General features: G+C 57.0%; 1 protein-coding gene and 1 long non-coding RNA gene across 2 annotated transcripts in view; one reads left to right on the top strand and one right to left on the bottom strand.

Moving 5' to 3' along the window:
• The window catches only part of LOC123384650, a 102,635-nt gene that overhangs the window by 25,115 nt on the left and 53,633 nt on the right, over nt 1-23,887 (bottom strand). The window lies entirely within an intron of this gene.
• LOC109498470 lies at nt 721-22,096 on the top strand. The gene is made up of 3 exons (XR_002741363.2): nt 721-1,749; nt 19,432-19,529; nt 19,695-22,096. It is a non-coding gene; the product is annotated as an uncharacterized LOC109498470 (long non-coding RNA).

Raw genomic sequence — 23,887 nt, 5'->3', positions numbered from 1 at the left:
TGCGCCTTGGTGTCTACACCACGGGACAGAGTTCCACAGTGACACCCACACTGGAAGCCATGAGGCACAGCCACTCTCAGCGGCACGCGTGCACCCCCACGCCAGAACAGTAAGCAGAAGGCAGGTCAGCAAGGAACTTGTTCAGTGGTACTCACTTCATCCTCAGATCGAAAGCAACAAGACTAAACAAATGGAAATTTCCAGAGTAGGGACCCCTTAAAGAAAAGGCAGGAACTGTGGGACACATCTAGAAGGTAGAGGGCCAGTCCCTGTGACGGAGAGGGGTGCAGGGTACAGAGACCGAAGAATCGGTCCCGTGACATCCCATTTTGTAAACGAGGCTGGGCACTGTTCTGTCCACTGGATGTGTAGGTTACATGCTCTTTTGTACGGAAAGTATATTTCATAATAATTCCTTTTTTTAAAGTGTATTTATTTTTATTTTTGATAGAGAGAAAGAGAATGCAGGGGAGGGGCAGAGAGAGAGGGGAGGGAGGGAGGGAGAGAGGGAGAGGGAGAGAGAGAGAATCCCAAGCAGGCTCCACACGGTCAGCACAGAGCCCAATGCGGGGCTTGAACTCACCAACTGCAGGATTATGGCGGAGCCGAAACCAGGAGTCGGGCACTCAACCGACTGAGCCCCCAGGCGCCCTATTTCGTAACAATTCTTACGGCTGCAGGGGCCGCAGGCGAGGCGTGGAGGCCGCAGCCTGGAAGGAGAGGCCCTCCTCTGGCGAGGAAGCCGCGGCCAGGCACTCGCCGCACAGGCGGCCGGCCTCACGGAGCAGGCGCTGCGCTGTGTGCCTCCGGAGGGACACTTTCCACCTGGGCTGCAATCCTCGCGTGTATCCGCGCCACAACCCGGGAGGGCGTTACTACCACGATCTCTGCCTTAGAAATGCAGAGGGCACAGCCACCACCCGCCCCGCCCGGGAGTCGCCCAGCCCCGCCTCTCCTGGTGGGTTTCCCCCGTGGGCCAAGACGGGGCCGGGAGGCATAAAGCAAAAGCACCGGGAAGGGCCTTCAGGCCCCGCAGCAGAGTCCGAATCCCTCCTCGCAGGCCCAAAGACTTTTCCCGGCCTTTCTGATCCCCGCCAACCCCACGCCCCGACCTCGGAGAAGGTGCGGTGGGCTCAGTAACATCAGGGCATCGGGAGAGCAGCTCCTGGTCCCCGGGACCTGCCGAGGAGGAGAGAGGGCCTCTGCAGGTGTGGTCAAGGCGCGGGTCTGGAGAGGGGAGGACGGCCCGGTGGTCCGGGTGGGCAGTAAACGGAGTGGTGGGAAAGAGGCAGAGGGAGGTCGGACATGCACACAGAGGAGGCCGCGTGAGGACAGAGCAGAGAGAGGTCCGAAGACACTGGCCGCGAAGACTGGAGGGAGGAGGCTATGTGCCAGGAGCTGGGAGAGGCCGGAAGGGTCCTCCCACAGCCTCGGGGGGAGCACGGCCCTGCCAGCGCCTACGCTCCAGGCTCGTGGCCCCAAAACCGTCAGACGATAAACTCCTGCTGTTCCACCCAGGACACTGACGCAGAAGGTAACGCGGAAGGACAGAGAGGCCCGTCTCCCTCCGCGCGCACGACCCCGCGTGCATAACACGTCCATCCGCAGCACGGGGTTCGAGTGCTCCCCTTGGCAAACGGACATTTTCATCACACAGACGGGACTCTGTGCCCTCAACAGGCTGAAGGCTCCTCGTCACGGAGCAGCGACCAGACCGCTAAGGCCAGGACGGATTCTCCCAGCGAGGAGGTGGGTGGCGGGCCGGGCGGGGACGCACCAGCCACGGGAGGACGGAGGGCAGGGGTGTCATCAGGCGGACACGAGGGCCTGCAGACCCCCTCCCCCCACCCCCGGACGGCAGGGAGGGCAGACGGGCCACACGGCTGCAGCCCCATGTGCGTACTTTCTAATTAACGGGCTTTATGCGTTAGATCGGTTTTGGTGACAGTGGCAGCGCTCATGACTCAGTGACCACTCGCCTGCTGCCAAACAGCTCGGGTTCCGTGTGGGAGTCGTGGGCGCCGTGCCGACACGTCCCCGAGCACCGGGCTGGCGGTGACGGCCACGACTGAGCCTTTGGGAAGGGAAGACCCTGGGCACCCCGCAACAGTGCGGTTGTGGGGGGGCCCTTTCCCTCCAGGCCCAGGCATGCCCCCCCGAGACAGAGTGACTCGGCAGGTGCGCGGTGGGCTCTCGGAGTCGAGTACAAAACGCACCGTGTCTGCAGCCCCTGGAACCCGAGTCAGGACGCACCTCCACCCCAGCCGTGTAGACACAGAGCCGTGCTGTCTCGAGAAACACACTGTCCCTCTCAGAGTCCAGCCAGGGGAATGGCCACGGGGCTTCCTGCCCTCTCTAAAGACACAGCCACCCCACTCCGGCTTTGTTCCACTGCGTCCGAGGGGAACCTCCTTCCCTCTCGGGATGAAGCCTCACCTCCCCGCTCCGGGGTTGGGCCATCAGGGAGGAACAAGCCACGAAGACCCACGAACTATCTGCCTTCCGCCTGGGACGCCCCTCCCTGAAACAGCGAGCTCTGTGCTAGGTGACCACTGAACAGGAGGGCGGGGGGACCACACCGAAAGTGCAAGGTGAAACCCTTCTCCCCGACCTGGGCGCGCCAATGGGGACCTGTGCCAGGGGGGTTCAGGTCTGGTCTCCTCATCACAAGCTTGAGCATGTGGGACGCAGTCTTGGGCCATCTCCCACCCTGCACGGGGTGTCGAGGAGCAGAGTTGCGTGGGAACTCTCTCAGATGCGCAGGTGCTGGCCCTGAGTGATGGAGAGTGACACCCGGGCCCCCAGGGGGCACGGGGAGGGCCGTCACAGGCGGTCACATGCCAGGAAACCGGAAGACAGAGGCTGAGCTGCCCGAGATTGGAAACCCGGGGGGCAGAGGGGTTGCCAGAGCAAAGTGCTCTTTAAATTTTTTTTTTTTTAAGTTTATTTTTGGGAGAGAGAGAGAGAGACAGAGCGTGAGCAGGGGAGGGGCAGTGAGAGAGGGAGACACAGAATCTGAAGCAGGCTCCAGGCTCTGAGCTGTCAGCACGGAGCCCGAAGCGGGTCTCGAACTCCCAAACTGCGAGATCGTGACCTGAGCCGAAGTCGGACGCCCAACCGACTGAGCCACCCAGGCACTCCGCAAAGTGCTCTTTAAAGAAAACTCAGGTTGAAAAGCAGGAACGTCACCTTGAAGACAGAGACAGGCCCAGAGTGCTTGTCCCCAACAGGCACCCCGGGTGGATTTTATGGCCACGGGAAAGGACGGGGCAGCGAGGAAGGATAAACAGCACAAGGGGATGACCGAAGGAGGAAGGGAGAACGTCGGCAGGAAGACCAGCAGGTCCCCCGAACCAGGGCACGCGGTGACAAGGACACTTGCACAGGACCCTCCGAACGTCGCGTCCAAGCTGAGTGCTTGGTCAAAAGCTGTGTGCTTTACTCCTAGATGCCTCTCACCTCTCTGCGGTGACCTTGGCCTGCCCCTGCCCACCGGCCTTCCCGCTGTCCCCTCGACGCAGAGCCACAGGGATGCTCGGGGCTGGGCACGGCGTGGAGATGCGTGGGCACGCATGGAGATGGCCTGTGTTGGCACGATGCTGACCAAAGTGTGTGCTGTTGTGGTTTCTCTCTGGCACCCACCATTGCATCCCAGAGAGAGGGAACGGGATCGAGGGAGCACAGGGAAGACTCTTCAGGGCAGGAGCAAAGGACACGGGAAGGCGCAGGGGACAGAGGCAGGGCCCACCCTCCTTCTGGAGGCGGCCGCTCAGCGGGGCTTGAGGGTTTGGGAAGAAGGTGGCAGAGCGGCTCAGGGAGTCATGGCGTTGGGCATCCGGGCTGTCAGTGTCTCCGTGGAGAGACCACGGGGCCTCTATCCACGGGGTCCTGTTCTCCCACCCCCATCGCCCGCTCTTTCCCGATGCAAAGCCAAGGTCGGTAAATACTTGCTAAAAGAACCAATACTGAGGCGCCTGGGGGGCTCTGTCCATTAAGCGTCCAACTTCGGCCCAGGTCATGATCTCGCGGTTCTGAGTTCGAGCCCCACATCGGGCTCTGTGCTGACAGCTCGGGGCCTGGAGCCTGTTTCTGATTCTGTGACTCCCTCTCTCTGCCTCTCCCCCACTTGTTCTGTCTCTCTCTCTCTCTCTTTCTCTCTCTCTCTCTCTCCCCAAAATAAATAAACATAAAAGAAATTTTAAAAAAGAACAAATACTTGCACCAGGGTCTTCTGCCCCCTTAAAAGCCCTTTTCAACTTTCACACGTTTACACATTTAATTAAACCCATTGTACTGGTGACTGACCATATCTTCTCCCTGGCCATCTACCTCGCACACGAGACTTGGAGAGACTCCCTTGTACTCGGAATAGAATCTGTACGGATATAATTGCCTACAAACCCATCACTGCTGCTGCGTGTTTGCTGTGCTGCAGTCGGGCTCAAGAATAATTATAAAGGAAGGAAACATATACTAGCATAACACAATATATTTAAAGGAATCTTTCAAAAGCTAAATAAAGCCGTGGAGACGAGTGAGGAAGCCGGGGTTTGACAGGCCTGCCCCAGGTGGGAACAGGGTGTTTCCCCGAGAAGCGCTGAGGAAGGGGAGCGGCTTGGGGAGGACTCACTCGGTGCGCGGAGATGTTTGCCTCACGTATTATCCCAAAGGCCTACATCTCAGCAATAAAGGCTTCTCTTTCCCGCCCCTGGCTCAGAACTAAAGCCCCAAGGCAGTCATTGGAAAGACTAAAATGAAACAAAATTTACATAAGCAAACTCGGCTCCCGCCAGCCCAGATGCACGGCTGCTGGGCCTGGGCCCTGGGCGCTGAGATAAGCCTGGCCCCGGGCAGAGGAAAGAACACAGGAAGCACACACCTGGAGCTGGGGGGGGGGGGGGGGGGCGGCAGGGGGGAGACATTCCAAACAGCTTCGGATTTGGGGCACAAAATTTTAAAGAGACAAAGTGATCTATCCCAGACCTTAGTCGTCGGTTCAGAACTTGGTCTCTTTCTGGGACAATTTTCATAGTGTCTCTACCCATATTCCTGTGCCCAGGACCCTTCCCCACCCCCAAATTCTCCGCATTCCGCTGCTGGAGTGAGATTCTGACTCGGCAGAAGTCCCAGCTTGGGACATCACTGCTACCCCTTGTTGTGGATCGAACTGGGTGCCCCCGAAAAGCTATGACAAAGTCCTAAGTCCAGGCACCTGTGAATGAGGTCTTTGCACATGTCCTGGAGTCGTGCGGCCCTTAATCCACCTTAATGGGTGTCCATATGAGAAGAAGGGCATTTGGATGCAGAGACGCACAGGAGGGGACAATGAGGGCAGAGCCTGCAGTGACACCGTGATGCCTCCAGAAGTGGAGGAACTCTGCGGGTTGCCAGCAAACCCCCAGAGGCTGGAGAGGCTGGAGAACACTCCCCTCGCGGCCTCAGAAGGAGCCAACCCTGCCGACACTTGACCTCAGAGCTCCAGCCTCCGGAGCTGTGAGGATGTGCCCTTCTGTTGTTTTAAACAACCCCCCCCCTCGCCCCCACCCCCCCAGTTTGTGATCACTTGCTCAGCAGCCCCGGAATCTCACACAGACCTGAACTCCTGTGGACGGGACACTTCCAGAGCCCTGGCGGGGTGAAACCCCATCTTCGGAGGCAGGAGGAAGGACACGGAAAAGTGTAGGCGACAGAAGATGATGTGATCGCTTCTAGGAGACCTCACTCCCGTGTGAACCGCTGAAGCTTCTCCTTCTGGAGGCAGAAGCTGACTTGGAGACTGGGGACTGCGGACGGCTGTTGGAAGAACGTGGGAGACAGAACCGTCCCCACGTGGGACAGAGCGTGCTCCCGCAGACAGGCAGACGCGGTCGGGTTTGCCTGGGCGGAGGAGCAGAGCACGGGCGGGGGTCCACCCAGGAGTGCACGGGGACATCCTCGGGGTCGCACGGCTGTCGGCTGCCCTGAGAACCACCGTCCGCACGTCTGGAGACGGTCCTCGTCCACACGTCAGATCCTCAGCCTGACGCGTCCCGGCCACCACGGCGGGGCACCGGCAGCCTTCACGCTGGCCGTGAGGGGCCAGGTGACCACAGAGAGCCCAGGGTAGGAGGCTCAGACGGCCGTGTCGCAGGTCACCTAACGGGATGGCACCGATAGCAGCAGTAACAGCCAACACCCACGCACCACATTCTACGCGCCAGGTGCCCTTCTAGGCAGTATGCGCACTATTAGCCCCTGTGAGTCCCCCAAAACCTTATTACCACCCCGCCTTACAGAACAAGTAACCGAAGCATTGAGGTTTGGTAATGTGCTCGAGACCCCCCTGCCAAGAATGGCAGAGATGGGATTTGAACCCAGGCACCGACTGCCAGAGTCCACGCTTGCCACAGCGCACAGACCCGAGATGCTTGCTGATAGGCCGACTTCACTGGGGACGTGCCCACGGGTGTTTACGGCACGGTCCCCTGGGTCTTCCAAAGCTATTTGCAGAAAATCCTACGGATCCTGAGACGGATGCGGGCCGAACAGGACAAAGGCCACTCTGTGGTTGCTATGGGGACTCCCGTCGGGACACTCACCATCGCCCAACCATGGTGTCGGTGGAGGCCACTGGAGAGCAGCCCTGTCATTCCCAGACCACAGGTATCAACGGGGCCACTGCGAGTCACACTCCCACCTCTGCTCAGCAGCACGGCAGGGCTCCCCCACTTGGTGTCATGGAGGCCAAGCCGAGACCTGTACTCACACCCTACTCGGCAGTAAGGAGGTGCACCTCCCTTTCCTGCCACAGCAAACAGAAACAGAGCCATCAGTATACACGAGTATATACCAGAGATCCCGTATATACCAGAGAGAGATCCCGTATGCACCAGAGATCCAGGATATACCATCGTACCCCAGTTGTCCAGGTTCTAATCAAAAGCCACTTGTCACACTAAACACCAAGAGTATCTCAGACAAACTGAATGAAGAAAGACAACAAGTAGACCCAAAACCAAGAGGACCAACATATTAGAATTATCTAACAAGGATTTTAAAACAGCCATGATAAAAATGTATCCACAAGTGCAGATACATCAGAAACACACAAATAGAAAGCCTGAGCAAAGGGACAGAGTTCAGCACAATAGGCAAAAAATTAGATAACATGACCAACTACAATTTATTCCCAGAATGCAAAGCTGGTTCAATATTCAAAAATCAGTCAGTGGTGGCCATCTGTATGTCTTTCCTGGAGAAATGTCTGTTCATGTCTTCTTCCCATTACCGGGGGGGGGGGGGGGGAATGGTGAGACCAGTGATGGGGATGAGAGCACACTTCTCATGATGAGCACTGACTGAGCGATGTATATAGGATTACTAACTCACTATATTGCACACCTAAAACTAACACAACACTGTATGTTAAGTATACTGGAATTAAAATTTAAAACTTAATAAAAAACAAGAATACCTGTGTACCCAAAACAAGACAGAATTCAAAACTCAATAATAGAGATGAAAAAAGCCTGTCAGTTACAGAAAACAAAACAAAACAAAAAAGTCAATCAATGTCATCCACCATATCATCATGCTGGAGAATAAAAAATCCCATGGTCACATCAATCAGTGTGGAGTAAGCATTTGAAAAAAATCACACCCATTCATGATGAAAACTCTCAGAAAAGTAAGAATAGAAGGAAACCCCCTCAACTTGATTAAGAACATCTACCAACAACCTAAGCTAATTTTATACTCAGTGGTGAAGGGCTGAATGCCTCACGCATAACTTTGGGAACAAGGCAAAAATGTCTGTTCTCACCATTCTTATTCAGATTAGTGCTGGAAAATCAAGCCAATGCAATGAGGCAAGAAAAGGGAAACAAAACAAAGCCTACGGATCAGAAAGAAAAGAATAAAATAGTTTCTGTGTGTAGATGGCATGACCATCTGTGGACAGATCCCAGGAAATCTACAAACAGCGCCTAGAACTAATAAGTGAATTCGGGCAGATCACAGGAGACACGATCAACAGAAATCCCCTACATTTCTATACACCAGCAACGGACACACGGACACTGAGGTTAAAATACAGCACGATGTATAATCACGTTCAGGATGAAATACTTAGGTGGAAATTTAACAAAACGTGTACAGGACTTGCGTGTTGACAACTACAAAATGCTGAAGAAATCCGTTGGAGATTATAAAAATCAAGGGGGAGACGTGCCATGATCGCGGATTGCCAGATTCGACAGAGCAGATGTCAGTTGCCCCCAGACTGACATAGAGATTGAGGCAATGCCCACCAAAACCCCAGCGAGATTTGTATTTGCACATACAGACAAGATTATCCTAAACTTGACATGAAGAGCAGAGGACTCTGGAAGGAAGAAGGGCAGTGGGGTGACCGCTCAGGGAAGAGGGACGGGAACGCGGGTCGAGGGTGGCACATTGGCTAATGTGGCACCGATGGGCCTAGAACACAAAAGCTGCATTTCGAGCTAAAAGGCAGACAACTTCACACAAGTCCATGTCCCTGAGACAAATGTCAAGGAAATCCTGTCTTTAATTACATCACAGGAAGATCCACTAGAATAGTTTAAATACACAAGGGCCATACTGGTAGCACAACTTATTGATAAAACACGTAAACAGGGGTTTTATTATCTTAAAAGAGCGACTGACGTCCAAACTAGAGCAGTATAACAACTACAACAATGGGAATTTGTAGCGGACACAGGGCTAGCCGTAGCCTTCCAGTGAACCCTAAGGAAAAACCCACACCCGGCCACGTGAGGCTTGACAGATCGGGGTAAGGATTTCAGACTTGATTCTAAGTGTGCGAGAAGACCGTTAAGAGGGTTTTAAGAGGGGCAGTGATGGGAAGTGATTTACATCTTAAAGAGATAATTGTGGTTCCCGAGTGGAGCTCGGGCTGTGAGTACAGAGGGAGAGCCCTCAGGAGCTACTCGGGACCCAGGGCTCCAGCACACGCTCGTCAGGAGCCAGACCGGGGGTGGGGTCGGGCCAGCAGGACCGGTGACACCCGGAGCCTAGAGAAAAGGGGGAAACAGGATAATTCTCACGTTTCTGCCCTGCGATCTGCCGGACGGCGGTGCCCCCAACCAGGACGCAGAAGGCTGTGGGGGAGCATCTGCGCTGGGTTTTCAGACGCGTTCTAGAGCCTCCGGGCTCTGCCGCTGCGGGGTGCCCATTGGTGGGCACGGCTGTGTGCCCATAAAACCTTATTTACAGTAGGCACCGGTGTGGGGCTGGAGTTGGCCCTGGGTCGTCGTTGGCCACGCCCCAACCTGGGGGGTGAGGTTTCGTCTCTAGCGCAGTCGCACGGCTCCTGTACCCTAACACTGTCACCCAACAGAACATAAAATGGAATCGGAATGACATTTCCCAGGCCCTTTGCATGATGTTCCGGCTTGAAGGTCCCTCTTCTTCCTCACCTCGCGTCTTCCTCTGTGCCTCCCTACACTTCCAGTCCATCTGAGAAACACCACTGATCCTAGAAAACCGAACTTGGGCATCACTTGGACTTCGCCGGACTCACCAAGCAACGTCTGAGAGGAAACCGGGTGCGGGTGGCTCACGCGGGAGGCGGTCCTGGGCGTGGGGACACGAGAGCGCCATTTAAGGGCCTGGTGCTGATGTCGCCATGGGGGTAGTCAGACAGGGTTCCCCGGGACCCCAGAGGAGGGTCACAATTGTGTGTCACGAGGACAAGGGGCAGAGCCCATCTGATAGCCACCACCCCGAGCGAGGCGGGCTTCCCACGCAGGTTCCAGCGGCCCCATGAGTGTGCCGGGACCCAGGCTGCGGGACACCGCCGGGGGCATGAGGCCAGTACCCGCCATCTCCCTGCACTGCCCCACTCCCACACTGGGCCCACACCCGCCCCGTGGTGCTCCTGCCTGTTGTGCCCCTGCCACCCCCGGGACTTCACGCAGGGGTTGGGGGGGAGGTCCGGCCTTCGCGGAGCTTGGGCTGACTCGCCTCCACTGCCAGGCACTAATGCAGGTGGATGCCCGAGTACACACATATTCTTCCTCACCCCTGCCCGCCGTGGCTTCAGCCTCCCCCCTCCACTCCTCACCCCTGCCTGCCGTGGCTGCAGCCTCCCCCTCCACTCCTCACCCCTGCCTGCCGTGGCTGCAGCCTCCCCCTCCACTCCTCGCCCCTGCCTGCCATGGCTGCAGCCTCCCCCTCCACTCCTCGCCCCTGCCTGCCATGGCTTCAGCCTCCCCCCTCTGCTCCTCACCCCTGCCTGCCGTGGCTGCAGCCTCCTCCCTCCGCACAGTCAGGCCAGTAGAGTATCTCTGTCCTTTGCCTGTTGTTGGTGGGCGGCAGGAATGACGTCAGGCGGTGCTGAGGCCCTTGGGGCCGCGAGTCCGGGTGAGGGTGGGCCGGCCGTCCTGGGGAGTTGGCATAGAACGTGGCGAGCGGGCCACTCAATGGTCTGCCTGGCAGACGGTGGTGGGGAGGCCCCCGGTCTATGGCGAGAAGGTCGTGCGAAGAGCAGGCAGAGCCTGGCCCCCCTGCTCCTGCCCAGGCTGGTATCGAGGCCAGTCCTGCCTCAAGGTGTGAGGCCCAGGGAGGGGTGCCACCCAGAGCCACGCCCCCCAGCAGCCTCGTCAATCCCATTAACCCACACGAGGATCCCACGAGGTCAGTAAACGGAGCCATGTTTTATACATAGGGAAACTGAGGCTCAGCAAAGTTGTAAGTGGCAGGAATGTGATGCAAACCTGGGTTTTGACTCCGAAGCGTGTCCTCCCCCTGAGGCCCTTGGCGGCTAAGACAAAGAAGTCCAGAAGCCAAGCTTCCGCTCGGAATAACTGCCTGGACGGCTCCTGATTAAGGCAAAAGCACACGGTCCCTCCAGTATCTTCTCGAGCAATTTATTCTTCCCCAAAGACAAGCGCTACCAAGGACCAACCCTAAATTATCGGGAGGAGAGCTTAGTCTTCCTGGCAGAGGCCAAAACCCTGCAGAATCCAAGGAAAATGAAGCCCATTATGAAAATGAACTTGAATCAAAAAAATACGAGTAATCCCCCATGTTCGTACCTGAGAGTTTTTTTAATGCTTTGACACCCTCCCGTGGGGATTTTCCTTGCTGACCGCTGGTGCTCTCTCATTGTCGCAAAAGCAGATGAGCCAGTGTGATTTTCCGCCCGCCTCCAGGAGCACCTCCGAGAGAGGCTAAGCGTTTCTGAGTTGTGAACAAAGAACGTTTGGTTCTACAGAGAAGGGACAGGTCTTTATTCGACTAAGAAAGATTTGTGAAAGAGGAGATTATATTTCTTAAGTCGTGACAACGTGAGGATTTTTTTTAAATCTAAGGAATTAGCTGTATTCTTACTTCCCCGAGATATTTTCAAAGAAATTTGGAGTCTGAGACACCCAGTGGTCAGAACAAAGATAGGCCCAGTTGTGGCATGGCTGGCGCATGGCTGGGGCCTGAGTGAGGGCTCTCCACACGAGCCCGCCCTGAATCCCCGTGCCCGCCGCGTCCTCTCCCAGCCAGGGCTCCGGGACAAAACGCAGCGTGCACAGCACGACTGGGGCGGACGGCGCGGGCCGGTGCTGCGGGCGCAGGGGGGAAGTTGAGCCGCGACACACACACCAGGGAGCCTCGGGGCACCAGGCATTAGGCCCCCACCCTGCTGAGAAGGTCGGGCTGCGGTGGGCACCGCGAGAGCAATGTTTGGGGCACAGCAAAGCCAATCAGGGGAAAAACACAAAGGCTGGGGGCTGTCTGCTCCCAGGTCCGGCCCCGCTCCCCTCTCGCTATGCCAACACAGCCTGTAAAACGCCGTGTGGACAGGAGGAGAGACGGCGTGTCGATGCTCTGTTTAAAGGCCTAGATCTTTTGTTATTAATGATTCAGAAAAATATCCACTTCTCCTCTTTGCCGGCCTTGGTTTTTAATGTACATCCACCCCCAGATCATGGAACAGAGCTCTGGAGAGAGGTGATGATTAGATTAACATGTACACTGTGAAAGGGCCCCCACCATCGAGGCAGTTGACACGTCCGTCCCTCCCACGGTGACCTCCGGTGCCATCAACTCAGTGACACGTCAGACCTTATTCATCTTACAACTGCTCATACCCTTTTACCAGTCTCTTCCTATTCCCCCCCCACACACACACACCCCAGCCCCTGGCAACCACTTTCCTACTCTCTGTTCCTATGAATTCAACTTTTTCTTTTTAGCTTCCACGTACGAGTGATACCGCACAGTATTTGCCTTTTTTGTGTCTGGCTTATTTCCCTCAGAATAACGCCCTCCGGTTTCGTCCATGTTGCGGCAAATGACAGGAGTCCCTTCGGTTTTAAGGCTGAAAAGCAGACGGTCTCCTTGTGATAATGGTTTCGTTTCCTTTGGATAAATACCCCAGAGTGGGGTCCCCGGATCATAGTGGCCAGACCACTTTATGTTGCACTCACAGGGCGTGCGGGTTTCCTTCCCCCCTCCTTTTTTTAAAAAATTTTTTCAGGTTATTTATTGATTTTGAGAGAGAGAGAAACAGAGCACCGAGTGGGGAAGGGGCAGACAGAGAGGGAGAGACAGACGATCCCAGGCAGGCTTTGCACGCCGTCAGTGCAGGGCCTGACAGGGGACTCGAGCTCACGAACTGCGAGCCGAAGTCAAGCCAGGCGCTTGACCGACTGAGCCACCGGGTGCCCCTCCCCCCTCCTCGCCAACACAGGTTAGCTCTTGTCTCCTCGATAATGGCCATTCTCACAGGGGTCACCCGGAGTCTCCTCGTGGGTCCGACCAGCATCTCCCGACCAAGACGCGGAGTGTCTTCTCATGAGCGCGTTGACCGTCTGGATGTCTTCTTTGGAGAAATGTCTGTTCAGGTCCTTTGCTCGTTCTTTGATTTTTGTTTGCGTTTTGGTTTCTGTTTCTCATGTCACTGAGTTGTATGTGTTTCTCGTCTACTTCGGATGCGCACCTCTTAGCGGACAGACGGTTTGCAGACATCGTCTTCCATTCTGCGGGTTGCCTTTCATGGTCGTTGGCAGTTTCTTTCGCTGAGAGGAAGCTTTTTAGTGCGACAGAGTCCTGCTTGTTTGTTCTTGCTTTTGGTGCCTTTGCTTTTGGTGTCGGATTCAAAAGCTCATCTCCAAGACCAACATCAAGGAGCTCGCCCCCACGTCTGGTCCTACGTTCAAGCATCTAACCCGGGGGTGTGAAACGGCACTTTGGTTCTGAGGGACAGGAGGCACCAGATGACCAGCCCTTTGAGGGCGGGAGCCCGTCCGCTCGTGTTCCGCACAGACACCCGCGGCGAGCAGCTGGCCGGGCGCAGGCAAGAGCGGGGAGGAGCCCCTCGCCTTGCGCCTGGAAGGGAGTGCTGGCCTCCGAGCTGGGCCCCAGGGTGACAGCTCCCTCATTTACTCACCAGCACATCACCAAGGGGGCGAAATTCTGGGCTCACGTTGCCTTCTTTCTATCGGCTACTCAAGAGCTCACACCCCCGTCGGCAGCAGGAAGTCGGAGACGCTCTCCCGAAGGACACCGAGGCCTCGTGGGAGAACAAGGTGTGCTGCTGAGCACCAGGTGCCCCCTCGACACCATCCGGTCCCAACCCCGCCAGGTCCCAGTTCCGGCCTCACTTGGACTACTTGGGTTCCAGTTCTCCAACTAAAAACCCCAGAAGATCGGCTGGTGTGAAAGAACGTCCTGAATCCCCGGGGGCCCGCAGCCCTGGCAGCGAGCAGAGGGGCTGGTCTGGACCCCCGGTCCTCACCACCGTCCCGCCGGTGCACCGCGGCCACCTCGGGGCCAGCACAGCGCTTCCCAGAGGACGCGGCAGAGCTGAAGCCAAGTCGGGGCCCCTGCCCTTCGAGGGGTCAGGCTGAACTGTCCACCGGGCATCAGCTCTACCCCCCGGGGGGCACTGTGACCAGCAGGCCACCACAGGCCCACGCGTGCCCAGCATCCGGGAGATGCCCTAGACGGCCCAAACACCCCAGAGCAGGTCCCTCAGAATCACTGAAGACGCTCTGTGCCCACAGACTGGACGGCTCCCGGGCGGTGTCAGGGCAGAAATAACTACGTGTTTCCAGTTTTCCAATCACAGTAAAGGGAACAGGCCACAGGAGGTGACTCTGTTGATGTTTCTGGAAACCTCACCTTAGAAGCTCCCCTAACGGCCCTGTTCTTGGGAAACAGGAACGCATTGTGGGGCTCTCCCCGCTGCACTGCCTCCGGAGTTTTATCAGTTTAGAACAAAACCACAGCAGGTCCCAAGGCCCTCGGGGGCTCCTCAATACATCACCAGACATTCCCTGAGTGCCTAGGGTGTGCCGGGCCCTCACCAGGCTCTGAAGACGCAGGGCAGACACGACAATGTCCCTGACCACAAGGAGCTTCTGGTCCAGAAACAGAGACATGCTCAAAGCACAGTCATGCGGGCCCCACGGAGGGTCCAGTGAAAGGGGCGGGGGGGGGGGGGAGGAGTGAGGGAGAGAAGAGACAGACAGAGAGAAGGACACAGAGACAGAGAGAGAAACACACAGAGACACAGACAGACTGAGAGAGAGGGCCGTTCTGCCTAGGAAGGGCTCCAGAAAGGTATCCGAGAGGAGGTGACACGGGGTCTAGGGGAAGCAACTGCTGTTTCCCTGCAGGGAAGAGGGATTTCTGGGCCCCGTTGTGGGGTCATCAAGCAGGGTCATCGACCTTGAATACAAGGAGGGGCCCTGCAGTCCTGTTTGTCCAGGAGATGTGCTCCTCTGAAAACCATGGGCAGAATCCTTGCACCTTGAAGGAAAAGTGAATAATGAGGACACAGAGAGGAGTCTGGAAGCAGGAGCGATGAGCCACGTGCCCCAGGTGCGAGACTCCCCAGGACCCAGTTTGGAGCAGCGCCCCCTGAAGCTCCAGCCTCAGGACCCCAAAGGCCGGGACTGGGGGGGGGGGGGGTAAACACAGTCCCAGGGGACGCTCTGCACCTGGGGACCTGGGAAGCCTCCCTGTCACAGAGCCTCTGCCATGGCCACCTTATTTGGGAGAAATCCCCAGTTCACTTTATTCAAATCTTGCAGAGGCCGACCCAGCAGCCGGGAGTTAGGATGGTGACCACCCCCCCCCCCTCACCTCAGGGCAAAGAGCCATGTTAAATATTTTCTTGGATAAAATGCTAAGTGTGAAACTTAAGAGCCAGAACTGTAAAATTATTTTGAATGTTTATTTATTTTTGAGGGATTGAGAGATAGTTAGTGCACATGAGAGCGAGGGAGGGGCACAGGGAGAGAGAGAGAGAAAGGGAGAGAGAGAGAATTCCAAGCTGACTGCACTATCAGCACAGAGCCCGACGAGGGGCTTGAACCCACGAACAGTGAGATTGTGACCTGAGCTGAAACCAAGAGTCAAACGCTTAACCGACTGAGCCACTCAGGCGCCCCCAGAACTGTAAATTCTTGTAAGAAAACAGAGGGGTAAATCCCCATGACCGTGGATTTGGCAACGGTCCTTGGCTGGGACACCAAAAGTGTAAGCAACAAAAGGGAAAATAGATACATTGGACTCCACCAAAATTAAAATTTTTTGTGCTTCAAAGGATGCTTGAGACTGTGGAAGGATAAGCTGCGGGATGGGAGGGGATATTTGCGAATCGTACGTCTAGAATATGTAAAGAGCACCCTCAATTCAACAACCAAAAAAACCCACGAAGAACACAATTAAAAGAGATGGGCAAAGGTTTTGAATATACGTGTCTCTACATAAGAGACACAGCCCATGAGCACACAAAAACACAGTGGCTACGGCCACCGTCCCTGGAGGTCAGAGCCGCGCCGTGGGAGGCCGGCCAACAACACCCCCCCTTCCACCACCTTGGGGGTGCTCGTGCATCCCGGCGTGGGGCACGTCAGGTGGAGAGAAGCCAGCTTGGACTCAGACGGCTCTGAAGGGGGCAGGGGGCGCTGAGCCTGGGCGTGACGCGTAGCAGCGTTTGGCGCCGATTCACCGGAGAGCGCTGGATCCGGAGTCAGCCCGGCTTCCGCCATCCACTCAGCAGCCCCGTGACCTTGAGGGAGTACATTTCCTGGAGCCCCAGCCGCGCGTGTGCACAAGGGAATAAGGAGACGTGCGCCGCGAGGTGGTAAGATCCTCGGAGAGCGTGTGCGGAAGCCCCCGGACCGGCGGCCGAGTGGGCAAGGAGGACGCCGCGCAGGCAGCCCACAGGCCCTCCTCCTCACCCCTCCTCCTGCCCTCCGGCACCGCGGGCGGCCTGGCCCCCAGTCCAGCGCGAAGGCCCTAGTCCTTCGCTGAAAGCCAACTAGGGCTGGCCAAGCAGGATGAGTAAACCAGCTTACAACCTGGAGTGTCGTCCCCCAGGGCAAGGGCGGGGTGCCTTTCCCCCGCGGGGTCCTCAGTGCTCAGAACGGTGTCACATGATGGGTGTTCGATAAACATTTAGTGAATAAGGGCATTGAATTGAATATGAGCCTGTGTGTGTGCGTGTGTGTCTGTGTATATGGCGTGTGCATGGTGTGTGTGGGTACGTGTTGGGGGGGGGGGTGGTCCACAGAGGCCAAGAGAGACCCCGCTTCGCAGACTCCTGGCAGAAGTCTGCCGTCTGCACCGTGGGGACCGCCACTCCGGAGGGCTCTGGGCAGGGTGGGCTGCGGTGCGCGTGGGACACACACAGGCCACCTGCAAAGACGCCACCGCGCGCTCAGGCCGCAGGACAGGTGAGCGCCCTATCACCGCCACCGTGGCCACCGCGGGAAGCGCCCAAGCCGGGGACGCTGCGCATGCTTGCACACGCGGTGTGTCCGGCCCCCCGCGCCCACGCCCCACCCCGGCACCGCCCAGGCCCGCGCTCACGCCTGGCGCGTCCTTGGCCCACCGGCGCACGCTCCCGCCTCCTCCGCACGTCGTGGGGCCTGGGGACGGGGTCTCTCGGGGCCGAGACGGCGCTCTCACCGGGCAGCGCCTGCGGCCGCTCTGACGACCACCTCCGCCAGCTCGTGGCCCGGCACCGGGACCGGGGCGGACCGGCAGGGCTGGGGCACCACGCACGCCCTCGGGGGCGGCCGGCCTCAGAGCTGGCCCCCAGCGAGCACCCCGCCGGGCTCTGAGGCTGCGAGGCGCCGGGCAGCCCCTGCTCCTTTCTCCTCACCTCCGGGCCTCACAGCCATCCCTCTGGGGCTCTGGGTCACATCCTCTTCCGCCAATGACCCTCCTGAAGGGGAAGGAAAAGAAGGCATGCACGCCTCTTAGACAATAGATGCCCATAACGTGGAAGACTGAAGATGCCCCTTATTACTCGCTTGAGGTGTGCCTTCCACATTTTATTTGTGAGCCCGTGGGCTTCCTTTCTCCCGTTGCCATGGCGATGCTTCAGTCAGGGCTGGCAGATACCGGAATAGATCAGGAGACGCGGCTGCTGAGCCGTCTTCTCCAGGGCGCCCCCCCCCCAAAACGGCGGGTGGCCGAGGCCTCTGATTCAAACCCTGCCCAAGTCTGCAGGCACCAGTCAGCTCAGGACTCCAACTGCGCTCTCGGCAGGTGTACCTGCAGCTGGCAATGGAACTTCTGTGGGGACCTCCCCGCCCGCCCGGCTCCCGGTGGTGGCTCTCCAACTGCAGAGAATCACCGACCCCACCTCCCCAAGTAGCAGAGACACAGCCTGGTTCCTCTGTCCTCAGGCAAGCACATCATGCTTCTCGCATTAAAAATCAGGTAACGGTGGGGCGCCTGGGTGGCGCAGTCGGTTAAGCGTCCGACTTCAGCCAGGTCACGATCTCGCGGTCCGTGAGTTCGAGCCCCGCATCGGGCTCTGGGCTGATGGCTCAGAGCCTGGAGGCTGTTTCCGATTCTGTGTCTCCCTCTCTCTCTGCCCCTCCCCCGTTCGTGCTCTGTCTCTCTCTGTCCCAAAAATAAATAAAAAACGTTGAAAAAAAAAATTTAAAATCAGGTAACGGAGGCCCAGAAACTCAACGGGTTAGCCAAAGCCAGCTGGCGATGGAGCAGGGGGTGGGGGCCGCGTCACATACCTCCTGACCTGGCTTTTATCCCCACACTGGCCTGGCCCCCGCCTGCACACCCTCTTCTAAGCTTACGTGTCTTCAAAAATACGGAATTCTAGCAAATTACCCCCAAGGGAGAGCCAGGGTGGGTGACGTCACATAGCTATGCTTGAAAAAATCCTCCTCTTTTAAAGATACTTAGTGAAGAACTTACAGGTGAAATGGTGTATCTGGGACTGGCAGAGAAATAGTCTCGCCGAAGAAAATAAGCGGTCGGGAGACGGCATAAGTTGGTGAAATGTCAATACTGATTGGAGGCAGGTGACAGGCGATGGATACGGGGGGTGATTAGGCTGCTCTCTCTTCTTCTGAGCATCTCTGACATTTTCATCGCCTCAAGTGAGAAAAGTAGGCGGTGCCTAAGCTAAAAGGACCGCCAGGGCGCCTCCAACAGTGTCTCAACGCGGGTGCCCCTCACACTTGCTGAGCGTGAACCGTGTGCACGCTCTGTGCCGGTGCCGGGGAGCGCAGACGGGCGAGGAGTGGTCCCCGACTCCACATCCTGCACCGGGCAGCCCGGAGGGGACCATCAAAGCAAGAGTGCTCTTTGCATCAGATGGAATGTTTGATGGAACGTGGCGCACAGTAGCTCGTCTGCTGCCTTTTATTTCACTGCTTTGGTCAGAATTTAGAAAAGAGGGGGGGGCCTCTGACGGGAAGAGAGTCTGAGGAGGAAGAGGCGGGAGCCCACTTTCGAGAAGGTGCCCGAGGAGGAGGGGGGTGGGGGCAGGGCCCTGCAGGTGCGCGGCCAGGAGCGCAGCTGAGGCCCTGGGGGACCGCAGGTAGGGAGGAAGCCAGCGAGCGCCAGCCAGTGAGGCACGTGCATTCCGCTTAAGAAGGTTCTGGAAGAAACTTTGTCTTCCAAGGAGATGAAAATCAGTCCTCGGGTGACCAGGACTACTGACCCCTCAGGACTGACTCCTAGCCTGGCTTTACGATGCCTCATCACACCCCCAAAACTCCCAAGACGTGAAAGTGCAGAATGAACAAAATGAAATGTAATACTCCGTATAAGACATTATCACAGAAGACGTAGAAGGGCGCCTGGGTGGCCCAGTCAGTTGAGCCACTGACTTCGGCTCAGGTCACGAACTCACGGTTTGTGGGTTCGAGCTCCGTGTCGGGCTCTGTGCTGCCAGCTCAGAGCCTGGAGCCTGCTTCGGATTCTGTGTCTCCCTCTCTCTCTGCCCCTCCCCCACCTGTATTCAGTTTCTCTCTCTCAAAAAAAAGAGAGAACGTGCAGAAAGTATAGACCTACCACAAGAACGTTAAGTAAGCAGCCCCATATGTCACCAGTGGGTATGTTTTTACAAAGATGGCTTTGTGGTAGGCATACATTACGTGCTTTTTTCACCTGAAGTTAAGCGTGACTGTATTTCCACAGCACGTGTGCATTTTGCACATCCTCTCAGGTAAGGAAGAAGGACCACAAGTCCGTATTCACCTCTCGTGGACGAAGGAAGTCGAGTGGGCACAGAGCAGGTGGGTTGGACAGCATCTGCGAGCGCCCAGTGTGGGGGGGGAGGAAACGGTCCCGGCGGGCCGGTGGCTGCTGAAGCCACAGGGCCCTGTCAGGAGAGCCCCGTCCCTGTTGGCGGGAGGCCCCTCAGCTCAGGGGCGAGATGAGTATGCCCGTCTTTGTTTCAGGAACAGCCGGAAGAAGAGTGCTGAGCAAATGTGGTGCCGGTGTGTTTCACCCCGAGAACTTCGTATGTTTCAGAAAGTCGTTCTCCTCCAGCTGGGGACAGGGGACAGCACCTGTGGTCTCCCGGGGAAGGACGCTACGGGCCTGAGTAGTGCACATGCTTAGATGTTAATAGGATGGAACCAGACTCCCCCGACGAGGCTCAGATCGTGAACACACGGGGTCTCAGGGCAGGAGGATCTGGTACGACCTCTAATTTTGGAGGCGCGGACAGGTTTGTGAACTTGCCCGCGTCACACGGTCGGTATCAGGAGGGAACCAAGAACCCAGGCCGCCAAAGCCCAAGCTCCTATCACCACCCCCATGACCAGGAACCCTGCCCCTGCACATGCTTCCCTCCCGCCAGGAAGACAGCAAACTGAGGTCCTGACTCTGTCTCTTCAAACAGCTTCCAGCCACCTGTGCCCATCTCACCAGCCTGCTGGCGCGTCACAGCAGCAGCCGCCGGTCATCGCGGTCTGTGACAACATGGCCTTCCCGCTGGAAGCCCTTTCTCCACACAAATGCCGTTCGGGCCCTCATGCTGGTTCACCGCTCAGAGGAATCAGCCAGAAACTTTGCTGGAGGAAACGATACCACATAACAAGTGTCGGACTCGTGTCCTGAAGCTCGCATGGGACACCTTCGTCCCCACCCTCTCCCGACGAGGACCCAGTCCCTGATCAGTACTGTCTCGGCAATGGTGCTCACAGAAGCAAGTCTGCTGGTGTGGACACTGTCACCACGTCACACGACTCTGGACACAGCGTCATGCTGAGCACAGCACGAAATACCATAGCCCAGATCTGGGCACAATGACACCTCAGACCTCACCGAGAGAAAGCCATTGTCCAGGCCGGGGACACAGGCCCGTCCCACGGGCAGCCCCGCGGACAGGGGGTCACCAGCAGGCCAGCACTCACCTCTCTCCCCACCCAGCCCCGTGCCCCCACCCTTGGGCTCAGGCTCAGGGACGTTTCGCTTGCGTCGTTATTTACGAGGCTTTCAGGAACGGACCACATCCTGTGCTCTGGCCAGCCACGTGTCCCCAGACCCAGCTCCGGGCGTCCTGCACACCTACCGATTGGTAGACCTCTGTCACCGAACAATGATGATTCGTGACTGTGAAAATCCTTTACTCCAAACCAAATGAGACTCCTTCGCCTCCTCTTACAAAATCCTTACTGTCACACGCATGCCCCAATTTGCAAATTTGGGGCCTTCTCCTCAGACTCCTTCTCTCTTCCTGAATTCCTTATTGTAAAAAGTTGACCCCTTTTGAAATAACGAGTGTGGGTGTCTGTCCAGATTGTCCCCTTTGGGGAAAGCGCCCTCCCCCAGTCTGGAATGATCCCGCCCCATTCATTTTGCACAAGTGTAGCCCATAACCTCCCGTGACCCACCCTATGAACCCCCGCACCCACCCCTGGCCACATGTGACCCAAATCAGGCCAAGAAGAGCCTCCTTCAGACTCTGGCCAGAACTGAGGTGAAATGTTGCCTCCCGTCCCTGAGTGACGTTCGCCAGCCTGTGGGTGTCTTGCTGCCATGAGGCGAATCCCGATTGAGAAGGAAGTTCAGCAGAGGTGAGCAGAGCCTGGGGGAGCTTGGAGGAGGCCAAGGGCAGTGCCGGGTGTGGCCCGAGCCTGTCACCCTCAGACTTCCTGGTTTTTCTGACACTGAGGTGAGATGCGGACTGTCAACTGGCATAGGGTTGTGACAAACTCAGGTGCTCAATGGTGCAGATAATCCACCCCTGAGATTATCGGAAAGCGCCGGGTCCTCCAGGATGCCAACACCTGGGAAATCAGCCGCTTGCACCAACAACATCCCTTAATATACCCCAAATATCAGCAGGGTGACAATTTCTGGGAGACGAAACAGTGTGATGCCCTCAGGTAGGGTTTTGATACGCTTTACCTGGAGGGTTTCACAACAGCCCCTTCTTCGAGTTAAACTTGAAGTAGTCACACAAAGGTCATTTCAGCGAGGACGGCTCTGCCTTTTTCTGTCACCCCGTCTAATAGGTTCTGTCGTTGACAGTCTTGCGTGCTAGGAATTTACAACCAGGACAGTGGAGACGAACGAGCCATCTTGGAGAGGGTGAGGGGGGCGGAGCGCAGGGGGTTCCTCTCTGTCCCAGCCAAGTGGACTGGCATCTTGCTTCTCCAGATTCCTATAACTTCCCACCTTTCATAAGGTACTCATATCGTCAACCTTGCGTTTTTACTGTTTGTGTAGGACAGGTGTCCGACTGGCCCCCACAGTAGCTAACAGGGTGCCAGGCACGTAATAAACACTGGTGAGGGAGGGACATACGCAAAGAGCGTTGGTATTTACGTAAATAAAAATGTATTTGCAACAGAACTGATGGTTTTACAAAGGCCAATATTCCTACTCCCAGTACCAACATGCGCCCCTGTGATTCTAGAGAGAAAAAGCTAACCCTCCAGAAAACAGTTGGTGCGTCCTATTTTACTAGGTAATGCTTGGTACCCCAGCGTAGATACCATTTTAGAAGCATCACCGCTACGGCGTCACCTAGAACACCCACTCAAAGGACTGCGCCTCCCTGGACGCCCTGAGGAACAAGAACAGAACCAGGCCTGGCTTCATGGCTGCGGGCCTGAGCAGTCATGGGTTTAAGGCTCTCCCGTGGGGACCTGGAATTCTTCACGGGCTCTCAACAAAGGGCCTCATATTCTCATTTTGCACTGGGCCCCACAAATCGTGTAGCCGGTGCTCAAGAGGGGCAGTTAGGGGATAAGCAGGGGCAGCCATAAATTTAATTCAGGAAACGATCCCCTTAGAGCCAGAGGAAGTGGTTACGAGCCTCGGGCTGCAAAGCGCAGGCGGACGCGGGTCTAAACGGCCCAGGGAGCGGAGGAACAGGGCTGGCGTGGACACTGCTGCCCTTCCCTGACCAGAGGCCATCAGGCGGGGGCCGTACCCGGGTCCTCTCTGCGGATCACAAACCCTCGTTAGTCGTGTCAATGTCTTTGGTGAAAAAGAGAGGAACAAATCATTTCCTGGTACGTGGTCTTATTCAGCTAATGCGTTTCTTCTACACATGAGATCTGAGGGAGACACAGAGGGAGAAGGGCTAAAAGTCATCCTAATAAAAATTGTCTCTTGTGCTCAAAGGGCAGGAACCACGGATGGAGTTTCTTTCCCCAGGTTCGCAGACGCGGCCCCGAGAGCAGGAGCCTCACCGCAGCATCACGGGCGAGCCGAGAACAGAACGAGCGACTTGCCATTGAAATGTTCAAAAATAAGAACCACAGTCTCTACTGTTTACATATGAGGGAGGTGCCTCTAGGTCTGTGCTCATCACGCGACACCCATGGGCCCTGTGGTGTCCCAAGCGCTGTCCCAGCATGGGGTGGGAGCTGTCACACGCACCAAGTCTCTGTGGTGCAGGAGCAGATGCCACCGCTGGAGGCGGACGGACAGCAGGGACGTGGACACCATCCACTAGATGACGTCCAGCACTCTGGTGGAAATGAGAGGGGAAAGAGAGGCAGAGTGCTGGTGACATAGGACGGTCTGGCATCTGCGGCTGGAAGGACAGGTCACTTGTCCCATGCTCAGAGCTGCATAGACAACTCGACCCCAAGGCCGCATTTCTGCAGGCTGAGTCGAGGGGAAGCATTGTCCTGCACACAAGCAGCCAGGCTTCCCACAGCTCCTGTCAGCCCCCGGGCAAGGGAGCGTGGGCACCCGGCCTCCTGCAGGGACAGGGGTCACTCCTCTGGCCACGCCGCTCTCGGTCTCTCCATACCTGGTGTTTGTGGCTCACTGCAAACTGAACCACCGCCTGGGTATCAGGTTGAAGAGGAAGCACCATGCCGAGGAAGAGGAAGAAGGTCCTTCCAAGGGCAGGAAGGGCAAAACCTGCCACAGAAGCAGCCCAACCTCACAGGAGCGGGCCTCTGAGGAGGCAGAGAGGGGCTCTGCACGCACACCCATCCACCGCACACGCGCCCACCCGAGGAGGCCGGGCAGAGCCCCTGTAGGCACAACTGAGTCCCCACAAAGGGTTCTATGCGTGAGCTGCTTGCCTTCCGTCATGGTAAGGCTTTGGCTACAGATGTGCCATATTGGTCATCTACTGCCTCGACAAGGCTACATAAGAAACCACCCAAACTTGTGGTCT

The sequence above is a fragment of the Felis catus genome, chromosome A3 (assembly GCF_018350175.1).
Source record: "Felis catus isolate Fca126 chromosome A3, F.catus_Fca126_mat1.0, whole genome shotgun sequence".
Classification (NCBI taxonomy): domain Eukaryota; kingdom Metazoa; phylum Chordata; class Mammalia; order Carnivora; family Felidae; genus Felis; species Felis catus.
This window is presented reverse-complemented; position numbering and strand designations above follow the sequence as displayed.